Source organism: Bubalus kerabau, chromosome 11 (genome assembly GCF_029407905.1).
Source record: "Bubalus kerabau isolate K-KA32 ecotype Philippines breed swamp buffalo chromosome 11, PCC_UOA_SB_1v2, whole genome shotgun sequence".
In the NCBI taxonomy this organism is placed as follows: domain Eukaryota; kingdom Metazoa; phylum Chordata; class Mammalia; order Artiodactyla; family Bovidae; genus Bubalus; species Bubalus kerabau.
The window spans coordinates 30489566-30499942 of NC_073634.1; the positions used below are offsets into that span (position 1 = coordinate 30489566).

Sequence of the window (10377 nt, forward strand, 5' to 3'; positions counted from 1 at the left end):
GAGTAAGAGAGGTGGGTGGAGGTCAGACAGCATGTTTCAGAAATGTTCACTGTGAGTCATTGATGAAGCTGCCTAGTAAAACACTCTAGGCATGAGAAATGCAGGGCTTGATACTGGAATGTAGATTAGTATTTTTCTGGCCTGGCTACAGGACTACTGGGAAAATCAAAGGAGATGGTGGGACAGGAGGCATTTGGGAGCATACAAGTCACTCTGGATGTGTAAGGCATGATGGCTTTTATTTTTGGTATGAAATACATCTCTAAATATCTCAGAAGTAAAGTTGGGGAAGCTATGTCTGGTCTCTCTCTCTGGAGCCTTGAAACCTAAAATTATTCCCAAAGTGTTAAAATCAACCCATAAAGCCGCAGCCTGGAGGTCCATGAAAAAGACACAATGGGCTCAGGGCCAGCAGGTAGTGAGAAAAGGGCTGAGTTATCCCTGGGGACACAGGAAGGGAGAGAGTGAGACATTACTGGCCTTCCCCACCCAGGTATCATCTAGGGATGCAGAGGTGGGAGCATATCCATCTTCTTGGAAAATCTATCCCTGGCAGCACATGGTTCTCTGACCTAAGTACTCAGTCAATCGATCAATATTACTGATGCCTGGATTCTGTCACTGGTAAAGCCCATTAATATTTCCCCAGGAAATAAAAATAGAATCTGAGTAATAAAATAAAGTCTGGCTTTTTTTCACCCCTTTCCTTTGTGCTTAGTCTAGTTTAACTTGCTCACAAGGTGCTGTGGCAGAGGCCTTGTCCCTGGCACCTCAGAACGGAGTTCTTGGCAAGAAAGGGCTGCGTCCGACACCTCAGCTTGGGGACCATGTGCAGAAGCTGTGCTGCTGCTGCTAAGTGGCTTCAGTCGTGTCCGACTCTGTGCAACCCCTGAGACGGCAGCCCACCAGGCTCCCCCGTCCCTGGGATCCTCCAGGAAAGAATACTGGAGTGGGTTGCCATTTCCTTCTCCAATGCATGAAAGTGTAAAGTGAAAGTGAAGTCGCTCGGTCGTGTCCGACTCCTAGCGACCCCATGGACTGCAGCCTACCAGGCTCCTCCGTCCATGGGATTTTCCAGGCAAGAGTACTGGACTGGGGTGCAATTGTCTTCTCCAAGAAGCTGTGCACAACACTCAATTCAAGACGGTAGCAGTATGCCATGTACAGATGCTGTGCCTGGCACTGGCGCTGGAGCATGAGCAGCACAGCTCTGCCACCTGTAAGGGCTCCATCAGCTCTCCTCCCAACTGCCTAGACTACAGCCTTTTATTTAGAAAAGCTATGAAAGTGCTGCACTCAATATGCCAGCAAATTTCGAAAACTCAGCAGTGGCCACAGGACTGGAAAAGGTCAGTTTTCATTCCAATCCCAAAGAAAGGCAATGCCAAAGAACACTCAAACTATCGCACAATTGCACTCATCTCACACGCTAGCAAAGTAATGCTCAAAATTCTCCAAGCCAGGCTTCAGCAATGCATGAACCATGAAATTCCAGATGTTCAAGCTGGTTTTAGAAAAGGCAGAGGAATCAGAGATAAATTGCCAACATCCACTGGATCATGGAAAAAGCAAGAGAATTCCAGAAAAACATCTATTTCTGCTTGATTGACTATGCCAAAGCCTTTGACTGTGTGGATCACAATAAACTGTGGAAAATTCTGAAAGAGATGGGAATACCAGACCACCTGACCTGCCTCCTGAGAAATCTGTATGCAGGTCAGGAAGCAACAGTTAGAACTGGGCATGGAACAACAGACTGGTTCCAAATAGGAAAAGGAGTACATCAAGGCTGTATATTGTCACCCTACTTATTTAATTTATATGCAGAGTACATCATGAGAAACGCTGGGCTGGAAGAAGCACAAGCTGGAATCAAGAGTGCCAGGAGAAATATCAATAACCTCAGATATGCAGATGACACCACCCTTATGGCAGAAAGTGAAGAAGAACCAAAGAGCCTCTTGATGAAAGTGAAAGAGGAGATTGAAAAAGTTGGCTTAAATCTCAACATTCAGAAAACTAAGATCATGGCATCCAGTCACATCACTTCATGGCAAATAGACAGGGAAACAGTGGAAACAGTGGCTGACTTTATTTGGGGGGGGCTCCAAAATCACTGCAGATAGTGACTGCAGCCATGAAATTAAGATGCTTACTCCTTGAAAGGAAAGTTATGACCAACCTAGACAGCATATTCAAAAGCAGAGACATTACTTTGCCAACAAAGGTCCATCTAGTCAAAATTATGGTTTTTCCAGGAGTCATGTATGGATGAGAGTTGGACTATAAAGAAAGCTGAGCACCGAAGCATTGATGCTTTTGAACTGTGGTGTTGGAGAAGACTCTTGAGAGTCCCTTGGACTGCAAGGAGATCCAACCAGTCCAACCTAAAGGAGATCAGTCCTGAGTGTTCATTGGAAGGACTGATGTTGAAGCTGAAACTCCAATACTTTGGCCACCTGATGTGAAGATCTGACTCATTTGAAAAGACCCTGATGCTGGGAAAGACTGAAGGCAGGAGGAGAAGGGGATGACAGAGGATGAGATGGTTGGATGGCATCACCGACTCAATGGACATGAGCTTGAGCGAACTCCAGGAGGTGGTGAAGGATAGGGAAACCGGTGTGCTGCAGTCCATGGGGTCGCAAAGAGTCGGACATGACTGAGCAAGTGAACAACAACAACCACAGCCTATGGGGAAATCCTGTGTTACAGAGCGTGAGTTTGTACCTCTCCATTCTCTGGCTCAAGAATAAAGCTTACCTTTGCTTCTGAACCAAGCTTTGTCTCATTCTATTGGTTCCAATGATACCAGGCAGGAGGATCCTTCTTCAGGTCGTACTGGAAAGGGCTGGTTACAGTTCTGTTCCCAGAGATCCAGATTTAATTGACCTGGGGTATGGCCTGGATATTGAGTGTTTTTTTAAGTTTTCTAAATAATTCCAATGTGTAGCAAAGTTTGAAATATATTGTTTAGTGCCTTACGTGATCTCATATTGTACAATCTTCTCATTTCAACCTGGCCTCTCCTGTGACTTGTCAACAGGGAAAGAATATGTGAGCTAGAAGACCTAGACAGCTTAAACCTCACACCTGTCAGAAGGGCTATTATCAAAAAGACAACAAATAGCAAGTATTGGTGAAGATGCAGAGAAAAGGGAAAATTTGTACACTATTGATGGGACTGCAAATTGGTGCAGCCACTGTGAAGATTCCTCAAAAAATTAAAAATAGAACTACCACGCAGTCCAACAATTCTACTCTTCAATATTTATCTAAAGAAAATGAAAACACTAATTTGAAAAGATATATGCACCCTTATACTCTTGCCTGGAAAATCCCATGGACGGAGGAGCCTGGTAGGCTGCAGTCCATGGGGTCACTAGGAGTCGAACACGACTGAGCGACTTCCCTTTCACTTTTCACTTTCATGCATTGGAGAAGGAAATGGCAACCCACTCCAGTGTTCTTTCCTGGAGAATCCCAGGGACAGGGGAGCCTGGTGGGCTGCTGTCTATGGGGTCACTCAGAGTCGGACACGACTGAAGCGACTTAGCAGCAGCAGCACCATTATGCTCACTGCAGCCTTATTCACAATAGCTAAGATATGGAAGCAACACTGACAGATAAATGGATAAAGAAGATGTGGTATATATATATATATTACTTAGTCATAAAAAAAGGATGAAATGTTGCTGTTTGTGACAACATAGATGGACCTAGAGGGTCTTATGCTAAGTAAAGTAAGTCAGACAGAGAAATAAAAATATATAGTTGTACTTACATGTGGAATCTAAAAAACAAATGAACAAACATAAAATAGAAACAGAGTCATAGATACAGAGAACAAACAGGTGGTTGCCAGAGGGGAGAGGGATGAGGGCCAGAAAGAAGTCGGTGAGAGAGATTAAGAGGTGCAAACTTTTAGCTGCAAAATAAATGAGTCACATGCATGAACTGTACAGTGTGGGGAATACAGTCAATAGCTATGTAATATTTTAGTGTGGAGACAGATGGTAGCTAGACTTATCTTGGGGATTGTTTTGAAATGTATAGAAATGTTGAATCACAATATTGTGTGCCAGGAACTAACATAGTGTTGTTGGTTCATTACATTTCAAAAACCAACCAACCAAAACAAACAAACAAGCTCAGAGAAAAAGAGATCAGTTTTGTGGTTATGAGAGGCAAGGGGGTAGAGAGAGAGAATTGGACAAGGATAGTCAAAGGTACAAACTTCCAATCAAAAAATGGGCCAAAGAACTAAATAGACATTTCTCCAAAGAAGACATACAGATGGCTAACAAACACATGAAAAGATGCTCAACATCACTCATTATCAGAAAAATGCAAATCAAAACCACTATGAGGTACCATTTCACACCAGTCAGAATGGCTGCGATCCAAAAGTCTACAAGTAATAAATGCTGGAGAGGGTGTGGAGAAAAGGGAACCCTCTTACACTGTTGGTGGGAATGCAAACTAGTACAGCCACTATGGAGAACAGTGTGGAGATTCCTTAAAAAACTGGAAATAGACCTGCCTTATGATCCAGCAATCCCACTGCTGGGCATACACACTGAGGAAACCAGAAGGGAAAGAGACACGTGTACCCCAATGTTCATCGCAGCACTGTTTATAATAGCCAGGACATGGAAGCAACCTAGATGTCCATCAGCAGATGAATGGATAAGAAAGCTGTGGTACATATACACAATGGAGTATTATTCAGCCATTAAAAAGAATACATTTGAATCAGTTCTAATGAGGTGGATGAAACTGGAGCCTATTATACAGAGTGAAGTAAGCCAGAAAGAAAAACACCAATACAGTATACTAACACATATATATGGAATTTAGAAAGATGGTAACAATAACCCTGTGTACGAGACAGCAAAAGAGACACTGATGTATAGAACAGTCTTATGGACTCTGTGGGAGAGGGAGAGGGTGGGAAGATTTGGGAGAATGGCATTGAAACATGTAAAATATCATGTATGAAACGAGTTGCCAGTCCAGGTTCGATGCACGATACTGGATGCTTGGGGCTGGTGCACTGGGACGACCCAGAGGGATGGAATGGGGAGGGAGGAGGGAGGAGGGTTCAGGATGGGGAACACATGTATACCTGTGGCGGATTCATTTTGATATTTGGCAAAACTAATACAGTTATGTAAAGTTTAAAAATAAAATAAAATTAAAAAAAAAAGATACTTAAGCACTAGGGATGTAACGTACGTGATAAATATAATTAACACTGCTGTACATTATGTATGAAAGTTGCAAAGAGAATAAATCCTAAAAGTTTTCACTGTAAAGAAAAAATTCATGTTTCTGTTTCTTTAATGTTCAACCAGCAAGAGAAGATGAACGTTCACTAAACTGATTGTGTTGATCACTTCATGATGTATGTAAGTCAGATCATTATGATGTACCTTATACAGTACTGTATACCAAATATGTCCCAATAAGACTAGAATACAAATTTAAACAAGGCTTGGAAATTTTCTTTAAATCAATATAAAATTATTCCAGACATTCTGATGACTTCGGAGCAGTCTCTCACTTCCTCGTTTGCTCATCACTTGCAAATGGATAGTTAGCCCCTCCCACTCCCTGAAGTCTGAGGTGACTTCCGGATAAAATTATACACTTGTGTTCCAAACACAATTTAAATGCCTTTTCCTGCTAGCTTTTCTTTTATTTATTTATTTTCTGTGATTCCTTTGGAATCTGGTAGTGGAAGGTTGGTTCCCTGCAAGTGGCCTCCCAGATCCCTGCGGTTCCTCTGCAGTTTTCTGAGCCAGGTAACTTCTTGGGAGGTATATTAAAACATTTAAATTTTAGATAATACACTAAATCACTCATATCCTGAGAATAGCACTGCTCAGTGTATCATTCAGTGTCAAAATTTCAGCTGATGCTACCTGCTGGCTTGAGTTAACTGTCCGCTGGCTGGTCCCCGGACTAGTCAGGAGGCCTGGAATTCATGGCATGCGATTCCAAGTGTGAGTCAAAATGTGCTTGATAAATATGGAGTCAGAGCAGCTGAGACTGTTTCCTCTTGCCTCTGGGATGCACAACCCGGTAGACTTTACTCGTGTCCACTCATGACCAGTTTCATCCCCTTTCTGGCAACAGGAAGGCTACACCCTTCAAGCCCCTGGAGGGTGGCAGAGCCCTGTGCTGTAAGGGGGTCTCCCAGCATGAACCACGGAAAAGCCCAGGCATGGTTTTCCCTCTCTTCTTCAGCCTCGTTGATCAAGGAGGCTGTGTTTCACACAGGGCCCTGGTGGACCCCTGAATTGTCATCTGGAGGACATTTGCTTTGCAGAATCACTGGGACTGGTGTGAGTGAAAAGTTAATTGTGTGTGTTAAAACACTGCTATGAATGAATGAGTAGCGAAGACTTCTGCAGAAGGCATAGGCACCCACTGCATCATCCTGGACAGTGGGGTCCAAGGTTAGAGGTATCAGGCTGCTGGTTACCCACAGGCTTCTGTTCAGGTCTGCAAGGATATGATCAGAAGAAGGTCTTTAGTGTGAATATGAACAAGTGCACCATCTTCCTGGGTGGCCGGAGCCAAGGAGAAACAAACAAATCCAAGCTACAGCTCCTTTGCACAGCAGTGCCTGTCTGAGACCTCATCATCCCTAAGATGTAAATGGATACCAGCCTATGTGGCATGGTCACCCCCCTGGTGGAGACATGTCCTTCTTAAAAGACCAAGGCAGCTGGGGTGGGTGAGGAGCAGAAAGAGATGAGCAAGCTGCCTGCATGCAGACATGATATGAGTGCTGCTAAGTCACTTCAGTTGTGTCCGACTCTGTGCGACCCCAGAGATGGCAGCCCTAAAATGCTCTCTTCTTTTCAACTCTCTCTTGCTCCTTCAGACTCTGCAGTCTCCTGTTAAGGTTTTCTCTTTTAAATACCTATATCTGAGCCAGGCAGCTGCTTTTGCTCCTGGCCTCCCTCCCTCCTCATCACTTCGCCCATTCTCCATGTCCCTATTTCAGCTCCTCCTCCTGGCTAAATTTCCAGATAATGGTTCTCCCTACTCACCTCATTCCTTGAGACCCTTTCCATTTACCTTCCTTGAGGGAAGTTAATCCACTCATCACCAAACACTCAGAAAGACTGAATCCCAAGAGGAAGGGGGCAGTGCCCTAGAAAACTCTGGGTTGGGGGGTGAGGATGATGCCTCATGGTGCTCACGGCTCCAAGGGCTGCCATGGGACTCAGCCACATTCCCCATCCTTTACCTTCTTCCTCCAGGTCCTGAGGCAAAATCTATTCTCAAGGATGCTGCTTGTCTCAGACTATGAGTGCCTTATGAAGAGATGGGGCCACTTCCGGCACTAGACGAGACATCACTAGCAGTTTAAAGGTGACCAGGAAAGGGGAGGGAGACAAGGCAAGAGGAAGGTGGGTGGGAAGGAGCATGGCCCTTTATCCCAGCCTCCTTGCCTCAGTTTATGCTGAAATCTAAGCAGACTGTCCCACGACCATTCCTGCCCTCATTAGCCCATCCCCCAGCCTTGCCATCACTTAGCAGAGAGACGCCTGTGCCTGCCCAGCCAGCCTGGACTCAGCCTGCCAGAGCTGTGGCTGAGTGCTTCCTGTGCGTCAGTCCTGAGTACACACCTCCACTGCCAACTGCTCCTTGTGGGGGCTCACGGGCCTCAGTGCAGCCAGGATTGGATGATGGGGTGGCCAGCAGCTGAGGCACCCTGGTGGCTCTTGCCGAGGAAAGGGGAGCCCAGGGCACATTCCAGCCCTGTCAGCGCTGGCTCAGCCTGAGCGGTGTAAAATCTCACGCCTGGAGCCCCGGGAGCTCCTGGTGCCAGCTGCAATTTTATTGGTGGTCTGTGACTTCAAAGGCCTCTCTTCCTGCATGGCTAAGCCAGGCCGGCTGTGGGGCAGGAGGCCTTGTGCCCAGGGCACTGGGGAATTCCCCTGCATGGGGCTCTGGACCCAGCTTCTCTCTTGCCTGCCCTGTCGCTTTCTTCTGGATTCATTAAAAATGACTTTCCCAGCTCGCTCTGTGACCACAGCAAATGGAGAGGAGCTTCTTGTTTAGGAGATTGATTTCATGGGCCTGAATGTCCCAGTTTGCAGACTAGACACTTGTGACCAAACATCTATTCAATATCCTGGCATTTTTTCCCTGGGACTTCTCTGGTGGTCCAGTGGTTGAGACCTCACCTTCCAATGCAAGGAGTGTGGGTTTGATCCCTGGTTGCAGTGCTAAGATCCCACATGCTTCACAGCCAAGAAACCAAAACAAAAACAAAAAGTCACATAAAGGAAAAGTAATGTTGCAATAAATTCAACAAATACTTTTTTTTAATTAAGAAAAAAAGGAAACCCCAGTGGTGACAAGTCGGCAGGCTGGGCTGTGGTCTTGGTGACATGGGCACCCACTTGACATCTCTGTGCCTCACCTCATCTATAAAGGGAAGTGACACCCAGCCCCAGCTGCCAGCCTCCCTGCGCTTGGAGGCTTAGGAGAGGTCAAGTGTGGGAGAGCAGGATAAAATCTCTCAGTGAAAGGTAATGCTCACTCCACACTTGCTAGCAATCCCTCTCTGCAAGGCCCAAAACTCAATCAAGTGTTTAAGACGCACTGTGGGCTTGAATCTCAACTCTGACATTTCCCAGCTGTGTTACCTTGGGAAAGTAACCCAACATCTCTGAGCTTCTGTTTCCTCAAAGGGATTAGTTAACACTGGGAAGCACTTGACCAGTCCCTGGTAGGTGCTGGAACAGTGTCTGTGATTGTTACCATCATCACACACATACCTCGTCTTGCTTGTTAATTCCACACAAATGGGTGTGTCTGCCTGTGAGATGAAAACTTTCCAATGTTCCTTCCTCCTCCCTGTGACACACACAGGCACACAGGCAGCCCAGCCTGGTATGGTAGCAAGAGCAGCCCCGGGGTCAGATCCTGCTCTGTCATCTGCTTGCTAAATGAGCTTGGGTAAATTATGACACCCCTGCAAAACCAGCTGACTCATTTATAATGAGGAGCCAAGAACAACCTGCTTCACAGAGCAGTAGAGAATTTACATGAAATTTCAGGAACGCTAACAGTGAGTATTCATGAAGCCCAGCATCTAGCCTGTAGTCAGCATTTTAGTGAATCTTCTAGTCTCAAGGCTGGACATACTATAGCTCCACAAACACTCATTGGCCTGCGGTCAGTTCCGCACATGTATTAAACTGGGAGGTCATATCGAGTCACTAGCCCCGTCCCCTCCAAGGCTACACCTTCCCTGACGGCCACACTTAGAACTGATGGGAGTGAAGCCCTTAAGGGCAAGGACTGCCTCTTCTCCCTCACACTTGCCAGCAGCTGGTCTAACTCGGTACTTACAATGGGAGACACACCCCCCAGAAGTGACCCTGGCTGTCTAAAATCCTGTCCAGAAGAAAATTATGGAGAGAAAGCTGAAAAAGGAAAAGCTGCCCTCCAACATACCCAGCATCTTGCTGGAGATGGAAACGAACAGGGATGGAAACATGACAGCAGAAAAATACAGACCGTTTTGAAGTCTGCCCACCTGGGAGTCAAGCCACATTGAAAATCAATAAGGCATCAAGGCCGGGAGCACGGAAGGCGGACTGGATACCTGCTTAGGCCTCCTTTAAAGCAAGGAAACCTTTGAAGTTGCAGACGACCAATAAAAATACAGCTGGCATTTACAGCTTCGACTCCTCCTGCCTCTGCTTTTCACCAAGTACCTCAAGCTGCAGCCACAGTCACTCCAGGCTGGAATGTTGGCCCAGGACCACAGGGCCCATGCCGTTGACAAGGCCAGTGGCTCCCGGCATGCACTGGCTAGGGACTGGTGATTAACTCTAGGCATGCTGGCACTTTCCCAGGACAACCCTGGCTGGGGTTCTGCACACCAGACACGGTGGCTGAGGTCCCCCTGGATTACTGTAGTAAGGTGAGCTCTGTCAGAAGCGGTCAGTCATGGCCAAGTTGAGTCCCGAGGAGGCTGCTGTTTGCATGGGATGCTTTCCATCCATTGCCTTGTTCTGTGCTCTCTCCTGAAGGTCTGTAACACCAGAAGGATGAACCCGTGGGAATGACTCCCTTCTCCCTTACCTCAGACGATGGAAAGATCCAAACAGCAGGTTTAAGCGATTAGTGAAAAAGGCAACAGAAGTTATAATGAAAGGGCTTAGGATGCTGCAGTTGGAGGCCCTTCTCACTTCTCTCATTTTAGGGAGCTCCATAACTTCGCTGTCCTTTCAATAAGCACATAATGAGTTCTCAGAGCTCGAGGCTCATGGTCCAACCCAGGAGACAAAACTGAGAGACAGAAAATACCCAACAAAAAGAGTGATAAAAGAGTCTTAGAAT

The 10377-nt window shown here is 46.1% G+C and overlaps 1 long non-coding RNA gene across 1 annotated transcript; it reads right to left on the reverse strand.

The window, feature by feature from the left end:
- Positions 1-5693: 5693 nt before the first annotated feature.
- LOC129622387 (uncharacterized) lies at positions 5694-9244 on the reverse strand. The gene is made up of 2 exons (XR_008699946.1): positions 8805-9244; positions 5694-6510 (listed from the first exon to the last, which is right to left on the reverse strand). It is a non-coding gene; the product is annotated as an uncharacterized LOC129622387 (long non-coding RNA).
- Positions 9245-10377: the final 1133 nt, after the last annotated feature.